The sequence below is a fragment of the Lissotriton helveticus genome, chromosome 7 (genome assembly GCF_964261635.1).
Source record: "Lissotriton helveticus chromosome 7, aLisHel1.1, whole genome shotgun sequence".
Taxonomy (NCBI): Eukaryota; Metazoa; Chordata; class Amphibia; order Caudata; family Salamandridae; genus Lissotriton; species Lissotriton helveticus.
In genome coordinates, this window is record NC_136068.1 from 505343310 (window position 1) to 505359772 (window position 16463).

General features: G+C 51.7%; 1 protein-coding gene across 1 annotated transcript in view; it reads left to right on the forward strand.

Annotated features, from left to right (window-relative positions):
- Positions 1 to 16463, forward strand: part of LOC144768685 (uncharacterized) — a 9047330-nt gene that overhangs the window by 2108305 nt on the left and 6922562 nt on the right. The window lies entirely within an intron of this gene.

A 16463-nucleotide genomic window follows, 5' to 3' on the forward strand; every position in this document is an offset into this window, starting at 1 on the left:
AGAGCCTCAGATTTTCTACCGCACGCTGTGCTAAGGGAGTCTCCACTGAGCTCTGCTCAGTTTTTTCTTCAACTTTGGATTTCTTCAACTTTTTCTTCTTCAGAATGTCTGAAAAGAAAGCTTTATTTAAAGCCTGTGCTACGTGCTCATAGAAGAGGCTATATGTTGAAGATAAGCATAAAGATTGCATTTATTGCTTATATCCAGATCACAAGGCCACTGAGTGTAAGATCTGCAGGACCTTCTCGACCAAGACTCTGAGAGACCGAGAAGGGAGACTTCTGACTTGGCTACAGAAGATGAAGTCTCGAAAGGAGGTTCTGTCTAGTGACAGTGAAGATTCTTCCTCAGCAACATCTTCGAGGAGGTCTACAAAAAGGGGTAGGTCTTCCCCTTCTACTTCAGCTGAACCTCCTGCTAAGGCCTCTCAAAAGAACTCTGAAAGGTCTAAAAGGCTTAGTCCCAAAAAATCTCCACCATTCAAAGGAGAAAGAGGGACTTCTTCCTGATGTATCATCTGGAAATAAGGCAAGCCAAGGCCTTTCTGTTGCCCCTTAACTGTCGGAAAAAGAATAGGTCTTTAAGAAACCTTCAAGTACACCTCAGGAGACGAAAGGAGAGAAGAAAATGTGTCCGTCGACGACAATCTCCTCAGGTACATCGACAACGACGTCAAAAACTCAATTGGTTTCGATTTATGCTCCGTCGACGGGCTCGTCGTTGAGAGCTTCGCCGACGACATCGTCGACGATGACTTCGTCGACGGTACATCCCACATCGACGAGACTGACAACCTTGACGTCAACGGTGATGATGCCGACGATAGTGTCGACGGGACGAGGACGCCGTCAACAACGACGACGTCGATGACTACGGCGACGATGATCCTGACGTCAACCTCGTCGACGGTTCCGTCGACGATCAGTCCACCGTCGACGGCTACGCCACCGTCGACGACAGTTCCAGCGACGACGATTTCCTCGTCGACGACACTGTCGACGATCCAAAAAGTAAAAATTTCTATCAGGAAAAGACTAATTACTCTGGAGATGACATCACCCTGTAGAGTAACACCATTGCCTCCACCTCTTCTTCTGGAGGAGGAATACTTTGATGAGGATGAGAGTCCATTTGGGGATGCTTATAGTCCGTCAAAACTTCAGGTGAAGTACCAGGTCTCGGATTCAGATGACTATTAGCTGGATCAACATCATCCAGAAACTCAATTCACTCCACTTGATACAAATCAGGGACCAACAGGACAAGGTATGGTTGCCATGCCGCCCTCACTTATAAATGACCTACAGCTGATGTTGTTGGATTACAAGAAGAGGTTCCCATCAGAAACCCCTGAAACCATACAACCTCCCCCGCCTCCACCTCAGCAGCCTCTTCCTGCTACCGTGGCATCAACCTCTCAAAGACAGGGAGAACAACCTTTGATAAAGGGGCATGATGTGGTTACGGTGCCTGATGATGATGACGATTCATCAGATGATGACCAGAATGTGGAACATACCCAAAATCCTGACGCAGAATGGGATGATTATGTTATCCCAGACCTGGCTTCACCATCTCCGGACCCAGTGGATTCACCTCCAGTAGACATAGGAGGTTTCCACAATCTGATGGAAAGGGCATCTAAAAGATTTGGCCTTCCTGTTCCGGTATTACAGTCAGACTGTTTCCTCTATGATTTTAAAGAGCCCTACAAGAAATCTATTCGTTCCATACCCATTGTAGAACATGTTTGGAATGAGGGCAAGAAGGTGATGCAGTCTCCAGCTACTGCGACTCTGGTTCTACCGCGGCTGGAGAAGAAATATAAGGCTCCGGGGGACAGTCCTGCCTGTCTAATTGGGCAACCTAAACCGGATTTGGTTATTTCTCAGGCGGCCCAAAGAAAATCAAGAAACCCATCTGCACCCCTATTAGCACCGCCAGACAGAGAGGGCAGGCGTCTGGACAACGTAGGCAAGAGGTTTTCCTCTATGTCTAGCCTCCTTGTTAAGGCCTCGAACGTACTAGCGATTTTGGGACGATATGATCGCCAAATATGGTGCGATCTTTCTCCTTTCATTGATCATCTTCCAGAGAGTGTCAAGGCGGAAGCGAGAAAAATCCTGAAGAAGGTGAACAATCTTCATCTGAAATTATAGATTGCGCAATGGACATTGCTACAACGGCTTTTCGCGCCTTAGCAGGTTCAGCGGTCCTGAGGCATCAAGGATGGCTAAGATGTACCTGGTTTCGCCCAGAGGTGCAGAATGAGATTCTGGATCTGCCCTTCGATGGGGATATGCTGTTTGGCAAGCATGTAGATTGATGCTTTACAGGACATTAAGAAAGATACCGAAATGGCGAAATCTTTGAGCACACTTCAATATCGAAAGGTACCTTTACGGGGTGCAAGAGGTAAAGGATTCTCTACATATAGGGGAGGTTATCAGCAGCGATACTTCTCCTATTCACAATCCTCTCAATCATTCAAACCTCAGTACTCTCAGCGGCAAAGTCAATCGGCGTCTTTCTCTCGCCAATCTTCCAGAGGTAGACAGGGATGTCAGGAGAGAGATACCTATAAACGCCAATAGCGGCTTCCTGGCTCTGCCTACTGGTCCTTCACCCCCTGTGACATCGTTAGGTGGCAGGATTACACATTTTCTCGATTGCTGGAAGATCATATCAACAGATCGGTGGGTCCTGAATATCGTTCAATTTGGCCATACACAAGAATTCCAAAACCTCCCGCCTACCAGAGCCCCTCGCGCCACAGAATCAAAACATCTGCATCTTCTCCGTTTCGAAGTTTGTCATCTGCTCAACAAAGGAGCGATAGAACCAGTGCCACTCTCTCAAAGAGGAAAAGGGTTCTATTCAAGATTTTTCGTCATTCACAAGACGGAGTAAAAGCGGCGCCCAATCTTAGATCTGAGGGAGCTCAACACCTATCTCGTAAAACTCTATTTCTCAAATGGTCTCTCTTCAAGACGTCTTACGTCTTCTAAATCCAGGGGATTACATGGCAACTCTGGATCTCCAGGACGCATATTTCCACGTTCTGATCCACCCAGCTCACAGATAATATTTACGCTTCACAGTATCCAAGAGCCAATTTCAGTTCAAAGTACTACAGTTCGGGCTCAGATCCGCTCCGCGGATATTCACCAAGGTGTTGGCCCCGGTGGCAGTATTCCTAAGGAAACGATCGCTAGAAGTTTTCCCTTACCTAGACGATTGGTTGATAAAAGCTCCGTCTTCTCAAGATACGACAAAGGCAGTCGAAAGTTACATTTAACTTTTCAATCACCTGGGTCTGCATCTCAAAAAGGAAAAATCAGTCTTTGTTCTGTCCAGAAGGGTCAAGTTCCTGGGTGCCATTCTGGATACAAAAAGCTGCAAGGCTTTTCCTTCGAAGGAAAGACAGAAAAAGCCAAACCTCTCTGCCAACCATCTATAGAAAAGACGATCCCTGACAGTTCGTCAATACAAGTCTTTTCTAGGATCAATCTCATCTTGCATACCATTAGTTCTGCATTGCAGACTGAGAATGCGTCCCTTGCAAGAACAGCTGGACATACAATGGCGCCAGGTGGAAGGTTCTTTCGAGGACAAGATAAGGGTCACTCCTCTCATGAGAAAAGCTGCTGGTTGGGGGGCTATCAAGGAGAACATCTCAAAAGGTCTCTCTTTCAGAATGGCTCCATCCCCTCTGATACTAACTACAGACGCCTCAATGGAAGGGTGGGGCGCTGTTTTACTAGACCTCCAATTCAGCAGTCACTGGAACATAGAAGAGCGTTTACTTCATATGAATCTCTTGGAACTCAGAGAAATTCACCTGGCCTTACAGGCTTTCAAGCCAAAGGTTCAAGACGCAACTGTGCTGGTCAGGACAGATAACACAACGGCCATGCATTACATAAACAAGCAGGGAGGTACGAGGTCTCGTCTGCTCTCGAAAGAGGCACAGAAGATATGGCAATGGGCGATTCTCCAGAATGTAGTTCGCTCAGCAGAGCATCTACCAGGCACTCTCAACGCAACAGCAGACACCTTGAGTCGTCTGAAATCGGCCTGTCACGAGTGGGAATTGGATCAAGACATTCTGGAGGAGGTGTTTCAACGCTGGGGAACTCCAGCAATAGACCTGTTTGCGACTCCAGAAAACAGGAAATGCCGACTCTATGCAAGCAGGGATCACCATCGAGGGTCACTGGGGAATGCTCTTCCGATGTCTTGGTTAGGCGCATTTGTTTACGCCTTTCCTCCAATTCCCCTAATCCCACGGCTTCTCAGGAAAATAAAGATGGAGCCGTGCAGGATGATCTTAATTGCACCAGTGTGGCCTCGCCAATTCTGGTTCACAGAGCTTCTCCTTCTATCTCAGGACCATCCATTTCGCCTGTGTCCCATTCCGTCTTTATTACCAATGTCCTAGGGGCAGGTGGTACATCCAGATCCGAGCTCTCTCCATTTGAAGGCCTGGCTCCTGAGCACAGAGAATTCCACAGCCTAGATATCCCTCAAGAATGTAGGGAGATATTAAGTCAAGCTTGCGCACCAAGTACAAATAAAACTTATTGTGCTAAATGGAAGCGCTTCTGCCTGTGGTGTCATAGGGAACACATCAATCCATTCTCTTCAACTCCACATCAGATTCTGCCTTACATTCTGTCGCTGGCTAAAACAGGCCTTTCTCATTCTTACATCAAAGTGCATCTGGTGGCTATTTCAAGGTTCAGAAGATCAGCTTCGGGTCCTTCTCTCCGGTCAGCCAGAATTATCAAACAATTCCTGAAAGGTCTGTTCAGGGTTTTTCCTCCAGTGCGACCACCGCCTCCGGCTTGGAATCTCAGCCTAGTGCTGGCTCATCTCACGAGACCTCCGTTCGAGCCAATCCATAGGGTGGACTTAAAATCTTTGCCTTGGAAATTAGCTCTCCTTTTAGCCCTCACTTCAGCTAGGAGAGTAGGAGAATTTCAAGCTCTATCCATACTAGAACCCTTTCTTCAGTTCAAGAAGGACACTGTAATTTTAAGGACCAATCCTAAATTTATTCCAAAGGTCCCTTCGGATTTCCATTTGAAAGAGCCAGTGGTTCTAAAGTCTTTCTTCCCTCGACCTACATCTCCTGCAGAATGGTCTATGCATTCCTTGGATGTCCAGAGATGTCGCAAATTTTACCTTGAACACACAAAGGATTTTGAAAAATCACCTCAACTTTTTGTGGGTTTTAGTGCACCTAGGAAAGGACTTCCCCACTCAAAACAAGGAATATCACGATGGATTTCAAGTACAATTCATTATTGCCACAAAGCGGCAGGGAAGCAGCTGGAGAGACATGTAACCGCTGGAGAGACATGTAAGAGCTCACTCCACAAGATCAGTTTCATCTTCAGCAGCTCTCTTCGCTCGAGTCCCTATAAAAGACATTTGTAGGGCGGCCACATGCAGCATTGTCCATACATTCACAAAGCATTACTGCCTGGACTCTTTCATAAAGAATGAAGCGACAGTAGGACAAGCAGTCCTGAGGAATCTTTTCCAATGAGAGGTGAGCTTTCCCTTCTATCCCTCCTTCCTATGATTGCAAATTTTTTATCACATAATTTTACTGATGTATTGTTACAAGGTTTAGATATTTTATATATATGGTGGCCTCTGCTCCTTTATTGGTTGAAGGAGTTTTCTGTCATATTTTCCTGCGACTTCCAGAGACGCATTACAGAGGCCCCCGCCTCACAAGTGGCCTGGAGCACTCTGGTTCTGCTTTGGCAGCTTTTCTTCACACCAAGGTATTGGTACGGCTCCGGTGCCCACCACGTTGCTGCGGATTGAACCACACGGTTGCGAGGAACTCCACCTGGCTTTGGGTGTTATGCACTGACATTTCTACCCTCATAGACATTTGGACTGCAGCACGTAGGTTGAGACGGTGCGGGGACTCGAGGAGCACTTTGCTGGCTTTGCAAGAAATCACCTTTCACTTCCATTACCGCAATGCCTACATCCTGCCCATCCCACAGGGATTCCATTCCTATCGCCACTTACCTGGAACTTGCCCGTGCATTGTGGGTGTTGTAGGCTGGCGCTACACGGCAGACTGCAACAGGTGGTGTATCATCGTGATAGGGGGCGGAGCCGACTTTCTTCTACAAAGAGGGCGGCAGGCTGGAACATTATGCAAAATTGGAAGCTGAGTGAAGTTCTTGGGCGCTGAAGAAGGCATTATTTGCCGAAATGCATCCGCCATTACTCTGCCAATAAAGTTGCTCCCTTGTTGTTCCCCCGAAAAAATAAAATAAAAAAAAGTGGCCTCTGCTCCTTTATTGGTTGAAGGAGTTTTCTGTCATATATATATATATATATATATATATATGGTATTATGGATACATTTATGCTATGATGTTTTAATACACTTGTAGCAAAATGTTCACTTGTGACGTACTGCTAGCTACTCTGATACAAAGCATGGGAATCTATGAAAGTTCCAATACTGGGGCAAGAAAACAAGTTACTTACCTGTAACTTTGGTTCCCCAGTATTGGTAACTTTCATAGATTCCCATGTGCCCACCCTCCTCCCCTGGGAAAGCTCAGCCTTCAGCAAAACTTGTTACTGTTACACAACGGCTACGAAAATCTGAGGCTCTGAGATTCTCTCAGGAGGGTTCTATTGGGTGAGGCTGATCTGATTGGTTGCTGCAAAATGTTGGTCTCTTTTACAAAAAGAGGTAGATAGGCTACAAAATGAGATGAGGCCTAGGCCTTACTTTCTCTTTTGCACATACTGCTATGGTATTTTCTATTTACCGAGGCTCCCAGGCTGACGAGGGGGAATGATACAAAGCATGGGAATCTATGAAATTTACCAATACTGGGGAACCAAAGTTACAGGTAAGTAACTTGTTTTCTTACATACTACTCTTACTACTGCTTGACAGGTTTCTTACTCATGTCGAGCTCAAAATAGTTTTGCAAAAAATATATGCCCACTAGCAGTTCCCGAGTCTGAACAAAATATAACCCTAATGAATGCAATGAAAATATCGAATGCCCAGAGAAGGCGACATTTATTTCAGTCTCTTAAGGATGAGATAATGCATCTGAAAAATATAGTCCTATCATTAACTAATAAAGGAGATTTCATTGTGAGTGGGGAGTGTGAGGTATTTGTGAAGGAGCAAAAGAAAACAGGTACTTCCTTAATGGTGCAAAAATCCAATTTAAATATAAATCTCCATGTGGGTATCATTCTATTTTTCTCTGTATTATCCATACCCAACGTTCCAATAACACTGCGGAAACCACAGCTTTGCCATCTCTGTCAGCAGGACTAGAAATAAATGAGATAGACTGACAGGTCTGACATCTAGCAGTAGGAGATCTCTAATAACTGTTGATAGAACAACCATTTACCATAGTACTGATCGTTTTTTAGTTAACCTTTGCAGGGGTATTTCACAGAAAGCATCAAAGTGGATGCTAGGAATTTGTGTGCCAATTTTCATACATGCCAGACCCCTGTTGGTCCACCTGTTGGTCCACCTGGATTCAGTTCCTTTCCTGGAATGTAATCAGTTTAAAGGCCAAACTTAGCGATCCAGCCTGGTGAGGGAGTGGGGTATATTTACATTTTATTATTGAAGCCATACCCTCAATAGTTGGTCGCCCATCTGGATGTCCACAAATATTGGACAAACTGCAGAACTGGATACTAGAGAGCACTGTGTTATCTCATTTGTAGTTGGGGTTTAGATCAGAAACAAGCACCTTAGATCAGTTTATTTGCTTTGATTTGCTGCTTTAGAAAGTAGTTTATCTGAGTCATGGCCATTTCTACATAGTGTTTGTTGATTTAAGAGCAGTCCTTCAAAACAAACTGTGGGAGGTGCTTGGGGAGATGGATATGGCAGCCAATATTCTTATATTAATAATTAGATTATACAGTGCAATTACCCACAGGTGTAAATGTAAATGTAAATGTATAGGCATTTATATAGCGCACTACTTACCCGTAGGGTCCCAAGGCGCTTCGACCGCTGCGAAACCCTTCCTGGCTTCCTTGAGAGATGGTCCCTTAATGGGTATCTCCAGGGTGAGACCAGGCATCCCCGGCGGTCTGGTGGGGCCGTTAATGAAGATTAGGCAAGCTAATGCCCAGAGTTGCCGAGTGTGATCGCTGATCAGAGTGGGCACCGAGGCTAGAGAATTATCGAGTCCGCTGACCCTGGTCCAGAAACCTGCCGCGCCGGGAATCGAACCCTGGTCCCGGGCCGTCCTCTGCTCTCGGGTCTGCCGCCTCTACCCAGTGAGCCACACTACTTCACAAGGTGAGGTAGAGAGGAATGACAAATCAATAAAAACAAGAGAGAGAGAGAGGAGGTCGTCGGGGTTGTATACTCACACCAACCCTATTTACCTTAATTATTAATGGGGGCCCTCCTCTTTTGCTGACTCTGTCTGACTCTGCCTGTTGGCCCGGAAGGAACGGCCATGACATCACCAGGAGGCGCTGGAGCGCCATAAAATCGCGGGAGGTGTCCCACAGCGCGTGACCCTCTGCTTGTGCTGACTCTGCCTGCTGGCCCGGGAGGAGAGGCTGCGACATCACCAGGAGGCTCTGGAGTGCCAAAAAATCGCGAGAGGCGTAATGCTGCTCGCGACCCTCCACTTGTGCTGACTATGCCTGACTTTGCCTGCTGGTCCAGTAGGAGGGGCCGCAACATCACCAGGAGGCGCCGTAGCGCCATCAAATCGCTGGAGGCAACACACAGCGCGGAACGCGCATTGGGCATGCCCAGTCGAAGACTGTTACAGGGAGCGCTTTAGGGGCAAGAGGTCACCTTCACCAAATGTTCGAGGGAGTGATTTAGGGGCAAAGGGGCACCTTAACTTGAGGCGGGTGCACAGGAACGCTCATTCTAAAAATGAAGGAAACAAATATGTGATTCATGGAAACTTAGCCCAAAGGTTTAACAGATTTATTTAGAAGGCGCAGCTTCAAGAGAAAGGCATTTAAAATTCAAAATACAAACTATAGTGACCTTGCATTCACAGAGAGTCACATGAATCAGAATGAACTTTTGCATTGAAGCATTGAAATCGTTAAAAGAGAGACACTTCAGAAAATGCAATATAAGGTGTGCAGAATACAAACCTCAAAGACACATTTATTAATGCAATATGAAAAAACATAAATCACAGAATATGTTCTCAGAATGCAAACTACATTAGATCTAAAGATGCTGAGAATACTCACGTTTAAACCTAAAAGAAAGATGCCTTGCCATTGCAATAAAAAACATCAAACTTCAGTAAAGGAGAAAACAACAATTAAAAATGACATAGCAGATATGCCATTTATATGGCAGAATATATGTCGAATAGAATAGCATACTTAAACTAAAACAAGAGCTCTTGGAGAAAACCTCCACATGCTGTCACCTACATGTAGACAGGGAGGTAGTAGGACAAGAACCCCGTGGGCTTTTCTTTTATGCATTTTAATGCTGGGATCTGACGCAGAAGTGCCTATTGCAATGACAGTCCTACGGACGTCAACTACATCACGGGTCGCACATTTATCAGAAGTGTTGCGCTTATCCTACTAACTGCAGAACATAGACTAGGTGAAAGGTTTTGGTCTCATGCCAATCGCTTGTCGTAAATTGCATAGGGCAAGCAGAAAAAATGTTATGTAAAGGATAATATATATATATATATATATATATATATATATATATATATATATATATATATACCATCAAACCTCCCTGCCACGGAGTAATTTGAGCCGCACACATTGCGTGGGTTTAGTCATTTTATTGGAGGATGGTGGCCCCCAAGTCCTGATGCATTTCGGCCTTTGTTGGCCTTTCTCAAAGGGCGGGGCGTCTTCTGCACAACAGCTACGGGCCAGTCTATTCACTTGTGGAAGTGGATGGCTGCCCCCTGGTGGGCATCATCCCAAGCATGCTGGTCTCTGTAGTCCGCTATGGACATTCTTCCAGCATCTCTTCCATAATTGCTGTGCCCTCGTAATTCCCTGCACAGGTTTTCCGGTTATGCAGAGATCCTTAAACCAGAGTACACTCTCTGGCGGCAGCCGCAGCCCATTTGTGGTTTTCACCGTCAAAAGTGTTCGTTCCGGGGGGCGTGGCCAAGATGGCGGCTTGAACAGACGTATCTCGAGAGGCTCCCCGGCCCTAAGCCCCATTACCACGTAATTTCCAGCTATCACCCCCGTGACTCAGCCCAAATCCGAGCTCGACCCTCTCAACTGCCTTGGAGAGCTACCGTTCGGACTCCTCTGGGCGTTTGACCGCCGGTGGCCTCGCTTTCCCAGTCGCCGGGGAGGACGGCGTAATGGCGACGGGGGTCTGAGCTCCTCCACCGCGCGGCTGCACCGCGGAGACTACATACACCACGCCGGAGCGCCGTGGAATAGCACACCGGACTGCAGTGAGGCGTACCCAGAGGCCGCGGGAGTTCCCCGGGGGACGCGGTGTGCCCCGAACCCCTCGGACATAGAGCGCCTCGCAAGAGGACCCCTGGCAAATCTAGGCCCCGGCGTGGGCCTACCAGAAGACCGGACTGGTCCGACCCCGGCGGCCCCACGGCGCCCACATACCGCGCACATCCACCCTGCTCCGCTGAGGGTCCGCCGACCAGAGCTTTGGGCACCAACGGACGCCGACGACCCGCAGCTTCTGCTGTGGCTGTGACCGGTGCACCGGCGAAGAAGGTTAGAGCCCTTCCGCCGCGCGCCTGCATCCCGGCGGCTGCGGGCGTAGACAGGCCTGCTAGCCCTGCGGCCGGCCACCCGAGCCACCCGAGCGCAGGCGCCCAGAACACTTCACGGCGGAGTACCTGAGGGCCGGTGATCTCAGCCTTCCCGGGCGGCCCGCGCCTCATCAGCAGCCGACCACCGACTTCGGGCCCCGGCGTGGGCCTCCAGGCGCACACCCGCGCCCTCCCTTGGCGGGCCTACGGATCCTTGAATCGCGAGGAGCGCCGGCCTCCGGTCCTGCGCACTCTCGCCGGCCATCTCATCAGTGGCCCCTGGGGGAGGCGCGCCGAGATCGGTGGCTCTGCTCCGCGGGTGCCTCATACACCCCGGCGGGAGCCCTCTGGACATTCTGGGCCCACGCGTGGGCCTATAGGGTGGCGGCACGGACTCAACCCACAGCGCTATACGCCGGGCGGGGAGTCGTTCACCCGCCCCCACACCTCACCGGAGTCTCCCCCGCATCCCCGATCGCCAGCGGAGAGATACCGCCTGAGCTGAGGCCTGCTCATCCGGCCCCTCCGGGTACAGCGAACCCCGCCGGACGCCTCCTGCCACTTTACGCCCCGGCGTGGGCCTACTTGGGGGTCGGAGGGATCTCCAACCGCCACCCCACCCACGGCGGACATCTCACTGAGCGGCGTCGGCCCGCCACCGTAGGAGCCCCGGAGGCCCCCCATCCCCTGATTTCCCGGCGGAGGGATACACTAACGACGTGAGGAGCCACACAGCAGTGCACCCCCGCATTGAAAACGACCCCTTGGACGAGGGGCATCAGGTGAGCGGCGCCCTGCGACCTGGACTACCGCCTGCTTCCCCTCCCCTGGATCCCTGCACTCTCTGCTGGGTGTCCCTCGACAGCTGAGGTCGGTGTCACAGCCCGGCTGGACATTGCCCTGGGCCCCCGATCGCCGGAGCCGTCGGTCCAGGCCTCCTCCCTGCTGCCTGCTGCCCGCTGTCCACCGGATCCCCCGCTTGGCCAATAAGGACGTCAGTGGACATCTCCGCGGCCTTCGGCTGCTCCCGAGGCACTGCTCTTCAGCCTGGCGCCTAAGCGCTCTCCCTAGATCCACGTTGCTCTTCCTCACTCAGGCATAACCTTGCTCGGCGAGGCACAGTGGCCCCAGCCCGACTGGCCTGGTCGCCTCTACCCCCACCACTTCACCGGCCACAACGCACCCTGAGCGCCGCCCTTGCGGCGCCACACGAGAGACTCTTCCTCCGGCCGCCCCCAAGGCACCCTGCGGAGCTTCTTCTTGGGTCGCCGCTCCTCGCTTCTTCACGGGACCCGGCGCCAGCTCTGGTTCGTCCACTACCCTTCACGGTTCATTTCATTGCTGGGCGATTACTCGGCGACCTCCGACGACGCCCGCCAGTTGGCCCACCACCCTGCTCTGGCCACAATGACGCACTCTAGTCGCAAAGGGACCCGGAATGTGGTGGAACTTATGCATAAAGCAGCGTCGAAAGGTGACAAGACTCAACCACAGTCGTCCCCGAAACCTCCCGCGAGCCCTCAGCCACAGGATGAAGACTCCGCTCCGATTACAAAAGCCTTCCTGGCCTCCCTCTTCAACACATTGCGTGAGGACTTCCAGACTCTGAAACAGGACATGGCCGGGGAACAGCGCGAACTCCGTCGCGACATTGACGGCCTGGGTGAGCGAGTTGCCTCTCTAGAGGAAGCTGATCGGTCCCGCAGTGAGGAGGTGAGGAGACTTCAGCAGGAAATCCTGCGACTTCAGGATCAACAGGTGGACTTACAGTCGCACTCTGAGGATTTGGAAAACCGCTCCAGGCGGAATAACATAAGAGTCAGGGGTGTCCCGTTGAAAGCTGAAAAGGACAGTGTGACCAACTACCTGCAGGACCTATTCAGACACATCCTGGGGGAGGCGAGCGACTTCGAAATCCGAATCGACAGGGCGCACAGGGTGGGCATGACACGCAGGGCGCCAGCACCACCTCCGGACATCCTGGCATTCCTGCTGGACTTCCCCCTGAAGGAACGCATCCTTAGAGAGGCCAGGAAAGCACAACCCATCAGATTTCGCGATGACCCTGTGGCCCTTTTTCAGGATCTCTCTAATATCACCCTGCTGAAGCGCAAATCCTTCAGGCCTGCGACGAACTTCCTGAGAGAAGCCGGGATACCCTACTCCTGGGGCCACCCGTTCCGTCTGATCTTCAAGTGGAACGGATCCCTTCACCAGCTTCGATCACTCCGCGACACCTGCTCCCTACTTGGGATCGACATGCCGGACAGTGCAACCTCCAGGGACGCCTCTCCGTCCCGGTCGCAGGGAGACCCACCTCGCCCTACAGCTGACGGCTGGCAGACGGTCCGCAGGAGGAGAACGCCGAGAACCATCCCGAAGCCAGACCCGATCACGGCCGCCCAGGAACGAGAAGCTGCAATACAGGAAGTGGCGGATAACACAGCACCCGACCTGTAGGATACCGCCCTCGTGAACCTTGACCAGCTTGGGGGTGTTCTCTCATTCGCACATGGCTTAACTGGGGTCTGGGCCGGGGAGCCGCCAATTGGGCTGCAACCACGGTACCCCTTTCTTTGACATTCTACGGACCTGTGCCCTGCACGACTAGGCCCGAGACTTTTACTGGTTTCTGCTGGGGGGGATGTTCTGGGAGGGGATGGGGAAGTTGGGGATGGGGGGTTCTGCACTTGAGGGGGGTTGGGAAGGTCCACTCTGTTGGGGTTAGGGTGGCCACGGGGGGAGGGAACTGTTGGGGGGGACCAGTACGCCATGGGGGATGGGGACCAATATGCCATGGGATCTTTACACACACCAGGGCTTGCCCACGTTCTCCACCGCTGCGCAGCGTCTTGCGAAACTGAGCCCGTTCACCCCTGTGTGCCCCAGTGATGGCTGACACGCTCAAAATCCTGTCCCTTAATGTCAAGGGACTCAATAACCCGATTAAGCGCAGGGCTATCATCTCTTACCTGGAGAACTCTGAGGCCGACATCTGCCTGCTGCAAGAAACCCACCTCCTGGCTAAGGATTGGCACCGGCTGCGCTCCCGCGCTTTCCCACAGCAACTCTTCTCCTCTCTCACATCAAAGAAGGCTGGGGTGGCTATGCTCATATCACGGCGCTTCAAAGGCAAGGTAGGGGCCAAAATAGGGGAGATTAAGGGACGCCTTCTAGCCCACGCTTTCCAGATAGGCAACACCACCTACGCGATAGGCTCCATCTATTCCCCCAATACAGGTCAGGAACCCTTCTTGCTTTCCGCAATCTCAGAAACGCTTCAAGCACCTCACACCTACATGCTCCTAGGGGGGGACCTTAACCTCGTCATGGATACAGTCAAGGATAGATCGGGGCACCGATACGGAGACACAGGGGCGATTTCACAGAAAGGCACTACTTGGCTGCATGATAGGGACATCTCGGACCTCTGGAGGCACGCACACCCACTTACAACGCAGTACACATTCTACTCACACGTACACCACACCTACGCACGCATAGACCACTTCATGGGCTCATCGACCCTCATTCCCCACATCGCCGCAGTGTCAATTGTCCCGGCTGCCCTCTCCGACCATCAAGCAGTGGAACTGACGCTTAACGTGCCCTGCACGCCACGCACTCCGGGGTCGTGGAGGCTTAACGAAACCCTCTTACAAAAACCAGCGGTCACCCGCCAACTTCATAAATGCATCTCAGACTACTTGGCCACCAATGACACCCCTGATATGTCGATGTCGTCCTTATGGGGAGCTTTGAAAGCTGTCGTTAGGGGGGAGCTGATAGCGATATCAGCTGCAGACGCCAAACTTCGCAAAGAAAAGAGGAGCGACCTCTCCGACAAAGTCGCGGAGTTGGAGAGAGTTCACAGCCGCACTGGCGCCCCGAGAATTTGGCGCCAACTTAAGGCTGCCCGAGCTCAGTTGGCTAGCCTCGATACCGACAGGGCAGAATTTGCTGCTCTTCGCCTCCGCCACACGTACTACGTGGGGGGCAACCGCACTGGCCGGCTCCTGGCCAGCGCCTTGAAAGCCAAACTCCAACGCTCCAAAATCACGACGCTACTAGACGACACCAGCGATGCAGTTACTGAGGACGCACAGGTTGCCTCGGCCTTTCGCTCCTACTATGCCTCTCTGTATAGCGCTCACAAGGCGTCACCGACAGCCATCGACACCTACTTGCAATCGGCCAACATTACGCCGTTATGTTCAGCGAGCGTGGAAGCCCTTGATGCCCCCATTCGCCCCGACGAGATCCTCGCTGCCATTGCACGCCTCCGTCCGCTTAAATCCCCGGGCCCTGACGGCTTCTCATCGGGCTTTTATAAATCCTTCGGCCATGTCTTAGCGCCTATCCTCGCCAGGCTCTTTAATTCCTTTGAAGGACCAAGCTCCATCCCGCCCGATATGCTTGCGGCCGACATTGTGGTCCTGCTTAAACCGGGCAAACCCCCAACGCACTGTTCCGCATTCCGCCCCATCTCCTTACTCAATCTCGATCTGAAGCTGTTTACGGGGGTGCTGGCAGCCCGCCTGGGCCCCTGCCTCCCGGGCATCCTCGAACCGGACCAATCGGGCTTTGTCCCGAACCGCCAGTGCAGTGACAATACCAAAAGACTCCTGCACCTCGTGGACAAAGCTCATTTTCAGGTTTCCGACTCTGCCCTATTGGCCATCGATGCCGAGAAGGCTTTCGACCGTGTCGACTGGACCTACATGCAGGCTGTGCTGCAGCGCTACCGCCTGGGCGACCGGTTTCAGGCCTGGATCGCGAGCTGCTACCATCGTCCCTTGGCACGTGTCCGGCTGGGTGGCCTCAAGTCCGACCCCATCGAGATACAGAGGGGAACCCGCCAGGGTTGTCCCCTCTCACCACTCCTATTTGCTCTATACGTGGAGCCCCTGGCGCAGAAGATCCGCGATAATCCCCACATTCTAGGAATGTCTTTCGGCAACGAACCCCACGTGGTGGGACTGTACGCAGACGACATAATCGCCGCGTTGGACCGTCCATCTAGCTCCATACCAGCGCTTTTGGCGGAGCTGGAACAATTCGGCGCGGTGTCGGGTTTCAAGGTCAACCAGGGGAAATCCCTGATATTGCCCCTTGGCAGCCATGCTCTTTCCAATAGCCCGCCGGCCACCTTCGGTTGCCAACTGCGGTCCACCACTCGACTGCCATATCTGGGGATTACCCTGACCTCCTCCACGGTCTCGACGGTTACTCACAACTACTCTACCTTATCATCCCAGATCCGGGCTGACCTCGCGCGTTGGTCAAAGCAACCCCTCTCCTTACTTGGGAGGATCGCGGCGGTAAAGATGTCGGTCCTGCCCAAAATACTATACATCTTTCAGACCCTCCCGGTGTCGCCGCCAATGGGAATGCTAGCTGATCTCCAACATGATCTTCACCAATTTGTATCGGAGAGGAAACGCGCCAGGCTACATCGACGAGTAGCGCACAGGACTGTGGACGAGGGCGGCCTCGGGATCCCAAACTTGCTGCAGTACTTCCAGGCCTCGCAAATTCGATATCTAGTGGAGTGGTACCGGCCCGAATCAGAGAAGAGATGGCTCTTTCAGGACAGGGCTATGGCACAGACCTCCCTGTGGAAGATACCGTTTCTCGCTCGCCAGCACAGGCCACGTCATCTCCTCCGTTCCCCTA